Below are 19423 nucleotides of genomic sequence, written 5' to 3'. Positions count from 1 at the left end.
GGTTTGGCATATTTTACCAGAATCAGTACATGTGACTATTTATGAATATATGTTTTGGCTCTTAACCTTATGCCTGATAAGTTCACCCCAGAGGAATAAAGAAATGTTGTTTTATTATATGAAATAAAGGAGGCAGAATATATAGATGGTGCTTCAGGCAGCCAAGTTACATATATGTGATCAGAAAATCACACAGTACATACACACCTCGATCTTAAAGATAAACAGATCCCCAGCTACCCAAAAGCAATGACAAATTGCCACAGTACACACATTAAGAGAAGAAATGAATGGAAAATATACATGCCCCAAAGCAAGCGGTACCGAAGTTTGGGGTCAGAGATTTGTGTCAATCGTGTGAGAGTTAAGCTTTCCCCATTGGCATCCTATACCTGGCTTCCCATGGTAAGTATGAGCTTGTCCAGGGGAAGGAGGAGCAATGATTGTACTCTAATTTATTTTACAACACATTGTGTTATGCCTTGCCCCCATGGGAGCCATTTTGTGACTGGAGCCCACAGCACACTCTCAAAATTTAAAATGTGCCCACTGGTCCAAAAAGGTTAGTGACCTCTGCTCTAGGGTGTGAAGATCAGTGGCTAAGTTGGCTAGGGCTGATGGTAATTGCCATCTGCTAACTGAAGGTCAGCACAACAGTTTCCCCTGGGGTAGAACATTGATGGCTCGGAGAAGGGCCTTCACAGTTGTGGCCTCCAAGTAAAAGACAGTAGGTATGCAGTTCAATTACTTTTAGCAATATTTTTTTCTGAATGCAATCAGTTCCAGCCATAGCAAGATAAAACAGATGACTCTTAAAGAGGCCCTATTTTGTTAGAATTTCCTCTCTGTAGTCAAGCTTGTTGTGCAGTTCATGGCTAGTAAAACTAGACTATGTGTCAATGACGCAAGAAACAATTACGTATCAAGACCTACTTGGACCACTATCTGTGTCTCTGGCATAGACTGGCTTTTAAACCCATTCCCCGACCTTTTCAGGATCTACCACATATATGTTATCTGATTCTCTACTTGAGAAGTAGCAGAATGATGCAATTGTGCCACTTTCATGTGTAGCCAGAAATAGCTGCATGTCAGGATCTCACACACAGAACACCACCTGCCTCTCTTGCCATGCTTTATGTACTCTGAGATATGGCCTCTGGCCAAATACAATATGATGGCTACATGGTTAACTGGAGCCCCACAGCATGACTTCTTTGTTGTTGTTTAGTCATTTAGTCGTGCCCGACTCTTCGTGACCCCATGGACTAGAGCACACCAGGCACTCCTGTCTTCCGCTGCCTCCCGCAGTTTGGTCAAACTCATGTTCGTAGCTTCGAGAACACTGTCCAACCATCTCGTCCTCTGTCGTCCCCTTCTCCTCCTCCATCTTTCCCAACATCAGGGTCTTTTCCAGGGAGTCTTCTCTTCTCATGAGATGGCCAAAGTATTGGAGCCTCAGCTTCAGGATCTGTCCTTCCAGTGAGCAGTCAGGGCTGATTTCCTTCAGAATGGAGAGGTCTGATCTTCTTGCAGTCCACGGGACTCTCAAGAGTCTCCTCCAGCACCATAATTCAAAAGCATCAATTCTTCGGCGATCAGCCTTCTTTATGGTCCAGTTCTCACTTCCATACATCACTACTGGGAAAACCATAGCATGACTTCTACTGGGGGAAAAAAGAATATTCAAACCAATAAATTCTACCCTCCTCCAAATCTTCCCCTCTGGCCTGCTGGCAAAGTAAGATTGCTGGCTTTCAAAATGCTCAATTTCTTAGGATATACAGCTTCTCATTCTCCCTTGCTGAAGCAGTGAAGTAAAATGATGCATGGTGGTGTTGCACCAGCTTTGTGCATTGTGATAAATTACAGCAAGTCAGGAATGCAAATCTGGAATGATTATAACAAACTTTGTTTATGTACCTCTTGACCTTCCCAAAGCCAAGACTGTCTTGGAATTTTCTTCTCTTCCCACTTGGTGTGGCTTTTGCTTGCCCACCACTTTTTTAGATCTCCTTGAAGGACACACACAAACACACACACACACACACCCTCAACAGAGCGATGGAGCACCATTGCACAAACGCAAGTGTTCTGCATCTATTGCTCTTGAGAGCAGGATAGAGCGTGGGGCAGATTTAGTAGCAGCTACTTGGTTTATCAAACGTAAAAAAAAAATCGTAGCAAAGGCTAGCAAAGAGCAAAAGCTAAAGAACTTTTCTGCTGTGCCAAACTCTGCCTGGGGCTGCCATCTGTAAGCTGCAGCCAGTACAGAATGTGGCAGCCTGCCCGCCTCTCAAAGAAAAATATTTTATAAAGTTTATATTGGAATACACTGGGAGGTGAATGGTGAGAATCAATTCCCCCAGTCTCTTTGGATGCTATAAAAGAGAAAGAACTGACCTATGAGCTCAATACTTTGTGTTGCAATGAGATAGGGTGGGTGAAAAGGGTGTGTTGGGAGGAAATAAGGATCCCATTCCATTCGAGCCCTTCCTTTTCATCCCATTCTATTTCTTTGCAATTCATGGACTCAGAGGCCATTCTATAGCAGGCAAGCAAGCAGACATTCTTTGTGTTTGCTTCTTCTGAATCAGGGGGTTTCTTGGAGGGGATCTAGGGGGCCTGAGCCCCAGATTGCCTGTCCCTTCCCCCCCCCTCCATGTTTTTGTATTATTAACAGTCTGTTAGAAATTTCCCATTACATAAAAATATACCACTCTCAGCCTTACACCTTCAATAAAGCCCACCTACCCATCTTTGCCCCTTCCCCCAAACATATAAGTTCCCCTGCCCATTGAAACATTAGAGGAATTTTGAAATCTTTACAGCGTAAATAAACAGTCAAACACAAGAGAGAGAAAGCATTAAGACAAGAATGAATCAACAAGCATAATACCAATAATAATTATACAATACGTACTAATCCTAAGGTCAACATGTGCATCTGACACCTACATTGTACATGTTTTTGGTGACACGCCAAAGCACGCCTTTCCATCCAGGCTTTTGGGAATGGTTGAACGTGAGTTTCCCCTTCTGTATCGTAAAGTGACTTTCCCTATGAAAAGCAGCCAGAAATTGTGTCCGCACGTATAAATTAGCACCTGCAAATGGCATGCATTTTTTTTTGGTCATTGGTCTGTGCCCTTTGTCTTTTAAAGATCTAGCAGTGCCTCTCTGCTCCAAGCAACAGCCCAGCTCGTGATCCTCTGTTGTGGGCTGATGCTGGCCCTGCCTAGATCTGTTTAGCATCATTACAGAGAAGCCACGAGAGGGAAACAGCCAGAGCAGTGAGGTGCTGCCTTCCATCAGCTGAGGCCAGGCAGAGCAGAAGCGGCAGGAGAATGATGCAGCGCATAGGTCACCTGCCAGGTTTTTAAAACTTTATTATGGTTGCATTGACTGTTTTGACTAATCTGATGGTTTGTATACTGCTTTGTGAGGTGGTTGTCCTGCAAAACAGCATGGGAGTCTTTAAAATGCATAAATAAATTTTAGAAATCGGGCATTTGGAGCAGCCTGTTCTTTCTACCGGGAGAGGAAAAGTTGAAAGATAAGGATGTGCTCTGCCCACCCCTTCATACCTTTCTTAAAAGATCTGCTCCAGAGACAACCCAATGGCTTGGTTCAATGATTCCGAGACCTGTTCCTCATCAAGACTGACAGCTCTGGGCTCGTTGAACCATTCGTCTGATTTATAAAGCCTCTCCTATAGCCTCGATGAGGAACATTGCAACATCCTCCCACACTGCCTTGTACTAGAGTCAGATAACAATATATGGGAACACCTGTAGCTTGGTTCAGGGCCTGGGGTGGGGAATGACTACAGACCGAAGAGAGAAAGGCTATGCTCACATCAGCAGCTTGTGAGGTTATTCCACCACCACCACCACCCCAGCTGCATTTCCATGTCACTTTCTTGCTTCTCACACCAGAGCAGGGGGGTAGATGTCTTCACCAGATGATTCAATGCCCCCACTATGCCAAACTCCAATCCAGTGAGGCTTCTGTTTGCACATGCGCCATCGTCTGCACATGTGCAAAAGCTGCCCAAACTGTTCACACCACAATGGAACTGTGGTTTCCATTTTCAAATCCTATGGAAATTGGGTTGAGATAGACCGCATCAAGGAAGAGTATTTCTCTAAAAGCTTCAGAATACATACAGATTGTGGCTAACGGCATATGAGCCCACCTTTAAAAACCAGCAGTGGAGTGCACTGGAGCTGCAGTAAATGGTAATGTGAGCACATCCTTAAGTTCCTGGCACAAAGGGGCAGCACCAGAAATAACAGCTTCCCATTATAGCAGCTGACCCTTGCTTGCCCCATAATTGCTCAGGGAGATGTCTCTCTCCACGGTGAATTCCTAGTGTAGTCTCAGCTCCGCTTCAGTGACAGTCCCAGAGAGAAAAAGAACAACTTTTCCATCCCAAATAGGAAGAAAATCTGCGCCATGGGTGCTGGAATGGACTTGGCTCTTTTGACAGACCTCGACCTTTGACGATCTGTCAGCTGTTCTTGTTCAGAGAGGGCCATGGTGTTAGGACTAGCCCAAGACATTTGATGGCCTCAGGCAAGCAAGAAGAGGACAATTCTGCTCACTTTTCACAGAAACTGACCGGCCTGGCAGCTGACTCTTAGTTCAACACTGATGCTTCAACATCATCCTCCAGTATTCCTTTGGGAGGAAGAGTGGGATATAATTTGCATTAAAATAAAAGATAAATAAATACTGAAGCATGGCCTAAAATGGTCTTGGTTGAACTTAATATAAATTTAGGAATAAGATTCTCCCTGGTGAATTCCAGCAGTAGACATTGCAGTGTTTTTGAGCATAGAGTTTTCCTCCAAAGCGGTCAGGGATAATCTTGCTAATAGAGCTTTTTACCATCCTCAACTCCTGTGCCTCAACAGTAACTTCATCTGCAGAAATTAGGAGCTGGGGTGTTGCTGTGAGTATCTCTACCTACTCTATTTTGTAGGTGCAGGAAGAAGCCAGACTGTTTGCTTGCTATTTTTTTGCTGTCCTCCCCATGATTCCAGGGAACCCTGAATTAGCTGGAAATCATCTGGATTTTCCAGTTTGTTCTAAATCAATAGTAAGAACAGTTGTGACATTGTTTCCTGAAAAAAGCGTTATCTTCTTAGCTCAGCATTAGCATTAGGCATCTTATCACAAGTGAGCCACAGGCCTCTGCTCAGTTCCAGGTAATGGCAGTGAATGCCGCTGAGGCTATGTCTACAAAGGTAAGCAAAGCAAAACCTAATCTTCAGTGACAATTGTGTCAGATTTTCTTGGTGGAATTTCTGCATGTACAAACAGCTATTTTCAGTCATCAGTAGTCACCCAAAGTTAAGAGCTGGTTCCCACATTCATTTTAAGATAAGATATTGGTTGAGTTCATGTAGTGTGAGAGATTTTTACTTTATGACTAGAAAAATTATCACATATATGTATATATGTCTACATTCTGCATTTTGCTGCCTTGTTCAACATATTTTCCATATCCTGGTGATGGTACAGGGCACAAAAATTCATTTATTCATGGCATGTGCAGAAGCAATCATACACCCACCAGTTATATTTCCAGCCATTGTCCTGGGGCCTGATCCATAAAAGTCTCCTAAGGACACCAGCGGCTGGGCTGTTGATTATCATACATCAGGAATTACTGGCAACAGGCCCAAATGTATTTCCTTTCTGGCTATGAGGTCCAGTAGCATATTGTGTGTGGCAGCCCTTAAGAATGCTGGAGAAGCTCTGCAGGATCCAGGCAACATTCCACTGAATCCAGCCATGTCACACCAGAAGCATCTGGGATCTTCAAGAGCAGAATCATTAGGGGCTCTAGTGCAATGTGCTATAAATGCCACAGAAGATAGCCATTTTACTAGCTTGGCATCTATGCTTTCAAACAGCAGCACAACATGCTGGTTCCTAGTAGGTAGAGTATTCCTCAGCAAGGAGATGAATTAACAGGTAAAGGGTAACAGCTTCATCTCTGCATATCAAGTTAAAGGTATAAAGACAGCAACAAAAAATATTATTTATTAAATTTGTATACTGCCCTTCATTGCTGCTCTGTTCTTGAACAGAGCTGTCTTAAAAATTGGTGTTTATTTATTCATGTTATTTCTTAGTCACTTTTCAGGGCCAAGCCCTCACAACTCAAAAGAGAGAGGAGACATTTAGAACATCCAAATGTGAAGAAGCAGTGAGTGAATTATCAATGAAAATATGTGCGAATTAGAGCACCATGCTAAACTCTCTCAAGGAACGGCAACAGTGAAAATGTAAGGTTTTAAAGGCTTCTTGAATGCAAGGACTGCAGGAGCCAAGGAAATGCTTATTGGAAGAGAGTTCTGCAGCTATTAGGCCACCAGCAAAAAATCCCTGTTACGTATTGTCTCACCTGGTTCACACAAGCAGGAACTCAGATGAAGACCTCAAATTACGGGCATGGTCATATGGGTGCAAGCAGTCCTTTAGGTAGCCAGATTTAGGGCCTAAGAGGCCCAAATAAAAAAGACTGCTAGCCCAGGGCCTAGGCAGTGGGACAGCCACCGCTGGGGCAGTTAAGAGCAGCAATGAGGTACTGAAGGACAGATCTGTGTGTGCCCTACAGCCTGCCCTTTATTACGCTGGCCTGTTGCTCTTAGGTACAGTGCGGAGATGCTATCCTATCACCATGCTGAAAGAAGATTAGATTGGCAGTCCAGTTAGGGTCTGTACATGGAATAGGGCTGGGGTGCCATCTTGTCCTTAACATCAGGCAGCAAAATGTCTTGAGCCAGCACCGTGATAGCCAGTGCAATTCATATGGAGTCTCTCAGTGAGCAGCTGGGGTGTCACGCATTCAGATCTCCTGGCCCCCATTAGCTGCGTTTTGCACTAGCTGAAGTTTCTGAACCATCTTCAAAGGTAGCAGCACCTGAAGCATATTTCAGTAATCCAGTCTCGTAGTTCCAGTTGCCACCTTGCCCACCTTTGACAGAGGTTCTGCGCCTTTAACATCTCTACAGAAAGCCAACAGAGGTAGATTGTTCTGACATGCTATGCTAATGAAGGGGAAACCACACCTGCTAATTGTTTTATTGTATTTTATTTTCATAGGAGCTGCTAAAGGCACTGAGGCGTAAAACCTCAGGCAGAGAAATAGTTGCCTACTTTTGCAGCAGCAACCAGAGAGATGTCTACATTCACGTGCACATCCGCCTCTGTACATACCAAACATGCAACTGTTGTGAGCTATTTAGCAGGCTCCTTATGTGTGTCAGTAACAGAACAGGCCCGTTTTCTCGTTGCCCTGTGAACGTCTGGTTCTGTGCTAATTCTCAGGCAGAGAAGGGAGCTCTCCGGAAGAGGGAGGCACTGTTTCTTCAGAAAGAGCAACGTGATTGAAAACAACCCAAAAAAGGCTTGCGGGGCCAGTACAAAGCATATTTTCCTAGTAAAGGAATCCACTTTGTGTTATTTGCTGGAAGAGCTTAGAACATATGCCCTGCACGGTCCTCCCACCCACGTACAAGCACACGCCACATCCACATACATATGAAGTCTCTCAGTGCCTGGTTTTGTTTGTAGAGATGATCATTGCTTCTGCATATTAGCAGACATCAGGTCCTGATATGCCAAATATGGTTTGGCACAAGCATTCACTCTTTACAGCTGAAACCACATTGGATGTGCTTCTGTAACTTCAGAATTCACGCTTGCTGCCTCTGTAGTGGTTTGGTTGTCAGGTCAATCATGCACCCTTGTCACTAACAGTTCTGATAGTAATTTATTTTTCTTTTTTTAATTTTTCTTTTTGCACTTTTTAAATATCCATTATACATAAATTTTTCTATCATATACAGACTTCCCGAACAATCTGTCATTGACATCCTATTACACATTCTTTAGTTTGCTACATCTCCACTGATTATCAATTCTTTTCTCCTTCCATTCATGATCCTTTCTTTTGTCTGCAGAAAAAATTGTTCTGCCAGCAATTTCAAGCGTTATTCTGGAATTTTGACTTAGGACTTCTATTTTTCCATGCTGAAATACTTGGCTGGGTTCCAAAGCATCCTTGACAAACATACATATGTATGCATACCTACACCAACTTCAAGGAAGTACCATACCTACAAATTAAGGATGTAAATCCAAACAAAAGTAAGCACATTAAAATCTGAATGAGCCCAGTAGAAGAGATTTAAGCATGCGATTAAATAAATGGAACTTAAGTGCTTTAACTTCAGCTAGATCAAGCATAGGCAAACTCGGCCCTCCAGATGTTTTTGGACTACAACCCCCATCATCCCTAGCAGTGGTCAGGGATGATGGGAGTTGTAGTCCCAAAACATCTGGAGGGCCAAGCTTGCCTATGCCTGAGCTAGATTGTGCCTAAATGGGGGTTCCCTGAACAATAAATAGAAGACCAAATGAATATAAGGTAGGAATCTATATTGAATAAATATACAGAAAAACAGATTATTGTTAACAAATACAGAGGGTGATAGCCAATGTAACTTTTTAAAAGTCTATTAATTCTGAGTATGCCTTAGCTGGAACTCCCCCAGATAATCTCTCTCTCTCTCTCTCGTTCTCTTGTGCTGTATTCTTCCACAGTTTATCACTCCTCACAAAATTATGGCTGCAGCCAGCCTAGATCCATTTTATGTATCGCGTACATTTTTTTCAATTAACTCTTTCTCCTGAATTCTATAGCTACAATTTTATTCACACTTATCTAGGAACAAGCCGTGCTGAACACAGTGGGATTTACTTCTGAATTAACATACCCAGGCAACTGATGTGGCTTGCCGGGAGGTTAAGGTGAGGCAGTGGTCTCCAAATGGTGAATCTGGGACTCTCTTAATGGCAGGAGACAGCAACCCAGATGTTCTCTCAGACTGAAAGAACCACTGAAATCAATGGGAGCTAACCAAAAAGTTCTAGCATAGATCCTGCTCATTTCTACAAAGCTTGCACAAGAGAGCTCCCTAGTGGATTATGTTGTGTGTGTGTGTATGTGTGTGTGTGTGTGTGTGTGTGTGTGTGTGTGTGTTTTGTTTGGATTTCCTGCTTCCTAGCTCTACCCAGAGAGGAAAACATGCTAGCAATCCAACAGACTGCATTTATATGGATTTACCTGATGGTGTGAAATTGAATGTGAACAAAGAAGAAAGCAGGGAGGGAGTCAGAGAAGGGTGGTACCCCAGAATCTAATCTGGCACATGGCCACCTTTTGCCTACTTCTGCTTCCAGGTACAGATTGCTTGCGGGGTGTCTATAAACAAAATATACAAACTGAGTTACTGTCTTTCGTTGGCTGATACTCCTGATTCTGCTCAGTTCTCAAACCTTTGAACTTGCTCAGCATAACACAGAAGCCCCGTCTATAGCTGACCTTTTGCTTATTGGCGAACCACCATTTCCTTGCATTGCAAAAGATTCTGACTATATGGCTTGTGCTGAGGTATCTCCAGAGGTTGCAAGAGACTCCTTGCCAGAAAGAATCATTCTAAGGAGTAGCCAACATGGTGTCCTCCAAATGGTGTGGACTACAACTCCCTTCATCCTTGACCTCTGACCATGCTGGGTGTAGTTGTAGTCTACAACATCTGGAGGCAGTGGCGTAGCGTGGGGGGTGCAGGGGGGGCCGGCCGCACCGGGCGCAACATCTGGGGGTTAGGGTTAGGGGGTGCAAATCCACGGGTTAGGGGGCGCAAATCCACGGGTTAGGGGGCGTAAATTACTTGCCTTGCCCCGGGTGCTGACAACCCACGCTACGCCACTGTCTGGAGGGCACCTGTGCATTAGGACATTGCTCACAAACAATACGCCTGGACAATATTGGCAATGCTATTATTCAGAGAGCTTTATTTCAATGGCCCAAAATGCTTACAAAATATTTAGAGCTCATATAAGCTTAAGCGCATATGATAGAAGGAGGTAATTTGGAGAGAGCAGGGGAAACGCAAGCTTGTATTAGTTATTAAAAACCTTTGTGGCTATTTTAACTACATAGTCTTCATCAATCACAGGAATAAAAATGCAATAAAATTACATCTTGGGATATATTCATGCATAAACTTTTATGATAGAAGGAGGTAATTTGGAGAGAACAAGGGAAACAGGAACATTTAATTGACTAATTAGTAATTAAAACCTTTGTGGGTATCTGAACTGCATAGTCTTCACCAATCACAGAAGTAAAAATACAATAAAATAGAATAAAGTCTTGGAATATAGCCACACTTTAGAAATCCCACTGTGTTCAATGAGATTCTTAAGTAAGCATGCATTAGAGTGCAACTGTAGACTAGCACAGGTCTGGGCCAGGCCAGCATTTTCAAGCCCATCAGGGGTAAAGATGAAAATGTTAAATATGCAGTGTGGAAATATAATAAGCAGGGGAATGAACATAAGCCATTTCACCCTCGCTCCATTTGGATCTCACTCAACCCCTGTGTAAGGCAGAGATTGGACAGTGGCAAAGCCATATTATTATAGGTGCTACGTACCTGGGTGTGGAGAAACAACATATACCACACGAGATCTTGCACTGAAACATCTGCCCCAAAGAGGCAATCTGCTTTTAAACAACTGAACAGTAGCAAACCTCTTCAGCAGTGGTAGCTGTTGTGGTGTTTGCCAGATTCCATGTCTACATTACATCTCACTTCTGGTGTGTGCATTCTGCAGACAATGGACCAATGATCAGCAGTTCTGCCATAATTCATGCAGATGATGAGTTCTGTTGTGAAGCTGGAAGGAAGCAGCTGGGTAGTCTTACATTACATTGGTCCTCACCCTGCATAGTTTGTTGTGTTTACAGTCAAATTACAGAATTTGGGTTTTTAGGCTATAGGATTTTTGAGATGGAGCAGACATCACTGTATGATCAGTCTACTCAAGCAAATAGTGTAATGTGGTCAGAGAGAAGTCTTGAAAGACCGTACCTCCTCCTCCAGGGTTAGAAAACCGGCATCTTGTGAGCAGACTAGACTACTTGCGCTAACAATTCTTGTAGCAGGCAAGCTAGCTGTACTGACAGCTTCTCTAGCTCTTGGTTTCTTGGTTCACTGAGAGCAAGTGCCTCTGCTCATAAGCAATATAGCCTGGTTCTCTAATCTCCAGAGGACACCACACAGCATAAACCTTAGGTTGAGAGAATGTGTTTCTGTTTATTTTCCTTTGATGTACTATATATACAACTACTGCAATAAAGCCAGTTTTGTTTAAGCCAGTACAAAGCCTGACTTGTGAGGGTTCACGAGGGTGGCAGTATTCCATGCCAAAGCCTCTCCAAGTGAAAGATGAACATATTTTCCCATTCCCTTACCACAGCTCTTGTGACCCACAGTTCTTCCTACTAGTTTTTCCAGTAGAATTCCCTAGTGGTGTTTCCATACATTTCCAAGGAATCATGATTCCAAGGTTTGTGGTGCATTTCCTTCAAATCAACCCTTTATCGTACACGTTTCCTAGGTTTATTTTTAGCATAAATCATGTCTGTGTTTTTCCCAAGAATATCACGTTAAATTAAAAACAGGCTCTGGCCAGTCTCCTTTTGCCCCTAAGCTTAGCTCTTGCATTTGGAGGGGTGAGAATCGCTTGGAGTATAGAATGTTAAGGTTGGTGGAAGTTGAAGCAGGTGTGGAATGACTGCTGGGGTGTGTGTTTTTTGAAGGTGACAACTGAGGATTAGCTGAGCAGAAAAAGCCTGATGCTGGTATTTGTCAGGATGTTGTTGTTTAGTCGTTGAGTCATGTCCACTCTTCGTGACCCCATGGACCAGAGCACGCCAGGATACATGCAGGTAAAAATGGGGAGGGGGCACACCCCAACATCTCCACACAAACTGGCTTCAGATTCTATTATCAGGAACTCTGTCTTATCAAGAGTTCCTGATTGCAAAAGGAACTAGGCACACACACATCCTGATGTGCTTAGAACCCCACTTCAGAACTTCCTTCTTAGCATGGAAAGATCTGAAGTGGAATTGGCGCATGCAGGCTAATGCATTTAGGAGATTACGCATGAGTTTGGCACCCATTCATTTCAGTTTATTGCAAATTTGTTTTCACTGTTGCTCAAATAAACTTTCAGTTTTATCCAGCAGTTATGCTGATATTGCAAGGCTCTCCATCTGTTTGATAGGACTCCCTTTCCTCTTTCCTTGTCCTGCCCCCACCAAATCTGCTCCAGAGGGTTGGAGAACCCCAGAACATATGTGAGGGGTGTTGGGGGAGCATGCAGGAAGAGGGGAAGAAGTCTCATTGTGCAGGCAGAGGTCCTTGTGCTTGTGGGGCAACTTTGTTGGATATTGCCTTATTAACATTGGGTAAATTCCAATGTATCCTCTATTCTGCCCTTCATCAGAATTAAGCCTATTTTGACAACCAGCTGAGGTGCTAGGTACTTATTGCTGAGTGGTAAGTAACCAAAGCATGACATACATTTCATACAACCCATAAGAGAACCATGTGAGGTGGTGAACATGACCATTGGAACTGAGTGGCCCAATTGTCCTCATAATATTGACAATATCAAAAGGACAAAGAGTAGTAATGTGAAGGAGCACATTTGTTTTAAACAAATGGTTTCTGGGGTTAGATAGCAATCATATAGCACAACCCTAATCATGTATTCTCAGAAGCCAGTCCTATTCAATTCAACAGGGCTTACTCCCAGGTATGTTGCGTTAGGATTTTAGCCATCATGCTGGTCCTTCAGAAATCCACACATTTCTGGCCAAAATACCATGAAATGCACCTATGAGGTATTACTGCTGAAGATTCATACCACAACCCCATCAGTCATTTACAGACACCGTTTTTTGTGCCAGTCTTACTGCTTCAAGGATGACTCATAATCCTTGCCAATAATGTGCGCATTGGTCCCACATCTGAAAGAGGATTTTGTGTATTCCGGCCTGGGCTTTTTTTCAGCCGGAACTTGCCCAACTCAGTTCTGTCACCTCTCAGGTGGGGCCATTGCCATTCTAAGAGACCAAGGGAGGTGTTCATGCTGAATTCCGGAACCTCTTTTTCTAGAAAAATAGCACTGGGCTCAGGTATTCAACCATTGTTTATAAATGCTGTCCCTTTCTTTTTGCTGCAGAGAGACCACCTTTTTCTGGTCTTGTGGAGCTCTGGACTAGAGAAGAGGACTTCCGGGTTGGTGCCACTGTTTAATGGCGGATTCCCTCCGAGCTCCGGAGGGAATCGGCTCCGTAGCGTCTGGGTCTGGCCGCTGCGGCGAAGCGGGGACCCTTAAAATCACAGGCGCGGATGCCTGTGAACACAGAGACTCGGCGGGCACCATTTGCGCCCCCCCAATCCGCGACGGAGCCTTTTTAAAGGCTTCGGAACGGAGGCAGGGTAAGGCGTGGTGCTGAGAGTACTCCCTCGTCTACGGAGTGAAGCCGCAAGCCATTGACAGAGAGCGCCAACTTCTTCTAAGAGTGATTGGATCCTAAAACATCAACCCGTGAGTAATACGGAGATTGGAACTTTAAAAAATTTCTTATCTTGGATTTGGAACGAGCGGGAAGGGGCTAAAAAGGAAGTCCACCCCCCCCTCTTTGTAAACAACTTAAAGCAAAGGACTGGGCAGCTAAGGTCGAGAGAATCTGTTTCTTGCTTTTTTTTAACAAAAGATCCTGACCTCACGGTTTGGACATTATAAGAAGATATTCTGGAGGATAAAAAGAATTTTGGGAGCTGAAACTACACCCCCCCCTAGACCCGGGAACGTCCGATGAGAAAGCCTGTTGCACGGAAGATTTTGACAGCTGTCAAGTGAGCTGCTAGTCAGCTAGTTGTCAGCTGGAAAAAGAGAACATTGTTTCTGCTGTTTTTGCTGGTTTATTCGGGATAACTTGTTGAAAATAAGGTTGATACAAAATAACTGGACTTTTGGTTTTTGAGCTGAAAGGAAGATCAAGGAATTAAATCCCCCTAGAGGGGTAACAAGGATACTACATTACAAAAATGGCTGGAGTGTCTAAATTCCAAGCAGAATTGGACAGAGCACTGGTTCTCTTGGGAAACTTACAAGATGAGTACGATGCTTTGTCTACAGAGGTATCGCTATTACACTGGACAGTAAACAACAGCTTGGAGTCTGATAAGGTTTTGAAACAGGAAGCCTATTCAACTGAACAAATAAATGAAACCGAAAGCGTAGACACGATGGAGCAATATGTTCTTTTTGAAGAAAACGAAGGAGGAGATGGAGGTTTGCAGGAGTCAAAGGAGAGCTACAATATGAGGCCTGACATGATGATAAAAAAGGACAATAAAAACTGGATGCGGAAAGCCTGGTTTGATTGGGAATTTGGAAAATGGAGAGATCCTCTTTTGAGGAGATCTGAAGACCTGAGGATTATAAATTTGTTGAAGGTGGAAGCTGGAGCTGTGGGGACATTTGGATTTGAAAGAAATTTGAAACAAGAGTTGGAATACCCCATAGGCTTTGCTTTTGCTTTTAAGTATGGAGGACTGGCTAGAAGCAACACCGATTCTGTTGGGCCGGAGCCCCTCCGAGACCTGGGGCTTAACATCAAGGTTTACCAAAGAGACCGGCAGAAAGGAACTGAGAGAGACATAAGGGCCTCGGACCTGAGATCTCCAGGCTAAATAAATAATATAAAGACTGATGGATATTGGTTGGGGACTGGAACCGGGAGAAGGGTGGGTGGAGGTTGGGAATCCAAAGGGTACATAAGGATAATTTGCATTGCTTTGTTTGTTTTATATTTTGTTAGTGGTAAGGAAATTGGGTAAACCGTGGAAGGGAAATTTTGGTCGACCTTAGGAAAAAGGTTTAAGAATAAATTAATGAGGTATAAGTATTGATGTGTAATTTTAATAAGGTGAAATTGGTTTTTTTTCTCTTTTTTTTTAAATTAAGTGAAAATAAGGCTGTTAAAAATAAATGGAGGAAATGGAAAAAAGAAGTAAAGTAAAATAACAGTATGCTAGAATAAATGTTTAAGTTAAGGTGAAGAAATAAGTTAAGGACTTGCTGAATTGACAATTTAAATTGGAATACAAGAAGGGGAGGTGTGAGGAGGTCTGAGAAACAAGGTTGAGGAAAATAAGTATTAGAAACTGTATGTGTTTTTTCTATTTTTCTGTTTAGTTTCGAATATGCTTTTTTGTGTTGTTTTTATTTTGTTTATTTTTTTGTTTTTGTTTGTTGTGTGTTTTGTGAAAATACCAATAAATATTTAATTAAAAAAAAAAAAAAAGAGAAGAGAGTGGCTGCTCAAGAGCAAGGTGCTTGGACACTGTGGTGGCCGCCAGCCTTTTGTGTTGAGATCCATAAACCTTCACCACCCTGTTGATAGATCCCATGCCTCAGGGGTTGGCTGTTGCCCAGGCAGACACGTCTGGCATCTGTTATGTTTGAGGGAGGGAAGGAAGGAAGAACCCTGGATCCATTCCAAAGGAAAAACCCTGTGCACTGCTTCCTTTCCCTGTCATTCAGGCTGCTTCACTCATATGAAAGAAACAGGGCCTACTGCACCAGATTGGTCTCCTTGTGATGGAATTATAACAATTCTGAATGTGTTCCTTTCTTCCTGGCAAAAAGGCAATGAACAGGAGGTTCATCCTGTGGCTGCACAACTCCCAGGATTATCACTCTGTTTCCAGAAATCCACACTGGCTTCTTGTTCTTGGAGTCTGTATTGTTTCCCTTTCTCTACATATCTGAGTATCCCTGCTTCGGACATTTTACCCTGAGCTCCTATAGAAAATGACAAAATTTGTTGGCAGGACAAGGACCTAAGACTGGCCCCATGGTGTGGATTATTCCATTATTCCTTGTAATGATTGAGAGAGAAAAAGATGCATTGAAAGAAACTCACCTAAACTCACACCGGAGGTCTGTGACTGAGCCTGATAAGACCTCATGAATCCTCTTTACCATGCAATGCACCACATTGCGATCTTGATGATTAAAATGGCCTGGAACTTAGCCAAAACTGTAGAGGGACCAAAGCTCAGTGGCAGAACACATGGTTTTCATGAAGAAGGTTCCAGGTTCAATCCCTGGCATCTTCAGCTAGAAGGAGCAGACAGCATGTGATGTGGAGTCCCTTTGCTGGAGTCCCTGCAGAGCTGTTACCAGTCAAAGTGGCCAATAGTGACACAGATGGATAAATAGTTTTATTTAGTGTAAGGCAGATTCCTGAGTTGCTTAAAACTCTCCCCCGCCCCCATCTGAAACTATAAGGTCGGCACGCATCTTTCTGCAATGTACCTGCTCTCTGCTTCTGGTACACAGAATTGTGGATTACATGGGGGTGGTCATATTTTTGTTTCCTTCCAATCCCATGGTTCCATAAACACATTTACTTGCCAAATACCACTGTCCAAGACTTTGCCCTGACACTGAGGTTCTCAAGCAAGTCACAACTATTTTTTTAATAGGTTTCCCATAGAAGATATTAGCAACCCCCTTGTTTCAAATTTAGGTGCTAGGCAAAAACATGGTGGCTTTCCCACTTGAAGCAATATCAGTGGGGGGAAAGAAGATGAGAGGGGGCTGGGTGACATATAAGGATTTATTAAAAGAAAAAGACCGTGAACTTATATTAAAGAGGTTTGAAGAGTTAGGTCAACAAATAACAGAGTGGTTACAATATTTTCAACTCAATGAAGTCTTTAAGGAAGATAAAAAGGATTGATTTTTCCATATCAAACCTCGCAATTTGAGAATTACTAGGGAATAACAACAAAGTAAGTTCCAGAATGTATAAATTGTTATTAGAATGGGAAACGAAAGACGAGCAGGTGAAGTTGGTGATGATTCACCGGGCAGCTCCTCATTCCTGATGTAGAAGGTTAGCTATAGCATGGATATATAAAGCTGTTGCCTTACACAGAGTCCTGCTATTACTCCTAGTGCTAGCTCGCCGGGATCTTGGCAAAGATCTTTCCTTGTCTGTAACAGGGAATGCTGGGGCTTGCTCCAGAGGTCTTCTACATGCAACACATAGGCTCTGTTGCTGAGCTACAGCTCCTGCCCTTGCTACAACTGTCAAATCTGTCTTTAAAATATATTAGATGATCCACTTAGGACACAGCAGCACAAGGAATCAGGTAGGTCTGGCAGTGATGCACTGAATGAAGACAAACAACAGCCAGTGCAGCCCTTTATAAGACATTTAAGAAATGATTACATGGAACCACATGACTTACCAAGAGTGTCTTGTTTACACTCTCTTTCATGCTAGGCATTGCTTTATTCTCTACTCTACACAAATGTGATAAGGAAGCCTGTCTAGGGTATCTCAAACCCTTCTGTGATTCTCACTCTTCCAAACAGTATATAATTCACCTGCTGTCTATCAAGCTGCTAACACAGCCAGAAAAGACATTAACTATGTATTAATTCTTGAAATCCACAGGGAAACATCAACATTTCTAGTATGTACTAAATGAAGCTGCGAGGATTAAGCTGTGGAGTTGGGAAGGAAACAGAGGAAGGGCTGTTTATGGGGAAATGAAAGTTTGAGCAAAGATTTGCACTGTTGAGCATCACGTCTGTTCAGTAGTATTAGTTTTCAGAACTAATATATAAATTAAGAATAAGGAGCTGGTGGTCTTTTCAGCTGGAGTTATGGCAGTTGGGGTCCAGCAATGTCTAGAAGGCCACAGGTTCCCACTCCTGGTCTAAAACTGTATATATGCTATGCATATGTGGTATGTTTGATAAGGCTCTGGATCCTCAGTAACTATGTATGGCTCAGTCAAAAAATCCTGTGTACAAAATAGCTCTGCGCATTCACATCTGCCTCAGGATGGAGCTATGCATTTGTCCTGACTATTATTTGGAGAGCTGGTCTTGGAGAACAGACCTAGCCAATGATCTGGGATTATGGGAGTTGTAGTCAGTCCAGCAATATGTGGAAGCCCAGAGGTTTTCCTTTCCTTAGGGAACTACATACAACAAGGCTATGGACAGGCCCATGCAGAGGTGGGAGGCAGCTGGGTACACTTGCCATGGGCCTTGGAGGGCTAAGCTGGCTAAGAGGCTCTGCCAGGGGCCTGCTGGACTTATACTGTCATGCCAAGAAGGCCCCGAGCCTCCCAGGATACGGATATTCTCCTTTAAGGCAAATGGCTACTTTGCAACAGCATAAAGGAATTTCAGTTTCTTCCTCTCTCTCTCTTTTTTAATGTGCAGCCTTCAGCGGCTGATTGTGTGCAATCAAATATAGCTCTACTCAGAAACTCAAGGAACAACCCAATAACCTTGAGAGGAGGAAGTACCTACGTAAGCAAATCTCTGAAAGCATGCTCCACCACAGGTCAACAATGTGCAAAGAAACAGATAGTTAAAGATTGTAACAGGGAGTGCTGCTGCTGCAAACAGAACTTTACTCTGGAATGTAATGGATGGAATGATCTTTCCTAACCACCGTTTGTCCGAGTTTCCATGAAGATCAATATATTATCATGGGGGTGGCTGTGATTTCCTGCTGCCTCCAATTCCATTTCACCATTAGTTGCCCATCCTTCCGCCTTTTGCTGTTTTCACTTTCTCTCAGTTTTTAAGGTCTTGATTAATATTGATATACTCATTCTTTTTTTAAAAAAAGTTGTAATTGATTAGCCTATAACTTCATCAAGCCTTGCTGCAGCAACCCTACTCATTCCCACTTTTGGGTGCTGCATGAGGGGTGGCCATTTATAAATCACCAGAAAACAAGACAAAAGAGGTGGCGATTTGCATAAAATTTTTATAGATGCAAATTTAGAAATAATTGCTATAAATTAAATATAACACAATATATCTGATCATAGTGGGGAAGGCTGTGAGAAAGACCCGTGTGCGTGATTAGTCTGCTGTCTGAGGGGCTTGATGGGCAATTTCATGTTCCCTTCCTAGGGTTCTTGGACTGGACAGCACTTCAAATAGAGGACACTATTCCACAGAGGACTGCCCTCTGTCTGTCCTTCAAATAGTGGACTGTCTTTTGTAAAGGAGGACACATGGCCACCCTAGGCTATATTAGTGCTATAGTGAGTAGATACTAACAGCAATCAAGAAATCAAAGCAAACATCTATAGAGATCAAGAGGTTAAAAGTCTCTAGTCTAGAGGATTCCCAGAGGCATCTGGTTAGCTACTGTGAGAACAGGATGCTGGACTTAGATGGGCCATTGGCCTGATCCAGCAGGCTCTTTTCTATGTCCTTATGTTATTTTAGTTGGGGGCTAAATGAAGGATTGCTGCACCAGTGGTAAAAACTTCTCTTAGCAAAGGATTCCTGTACAAAAAAGAAAAGAAAAGAAAGAAAGGTGCCTGGCCTTTACTCTAATTCCTTCCTCTCTTCCGAGCCAGATTTCATGATGGGGCCAGGGATTGCCTGCAGCACAATGTTTATGTGGCATCAGCTCTGAAGT

The sequence above is a fragment of the Podarcis filfolensis genome (assembly GCF_964270895.1).
Source record: "Podarcis filfolensis genome assembly, chromosome: 2".
NCBI lineage: Eukaryota > Metazoa > Chordata > Lepidosauria > Squamata > Lacertidae > Podarcis > Podarcis filfolensis.
Note: the sequence above shows the minus strand (reverse complement) of the source record.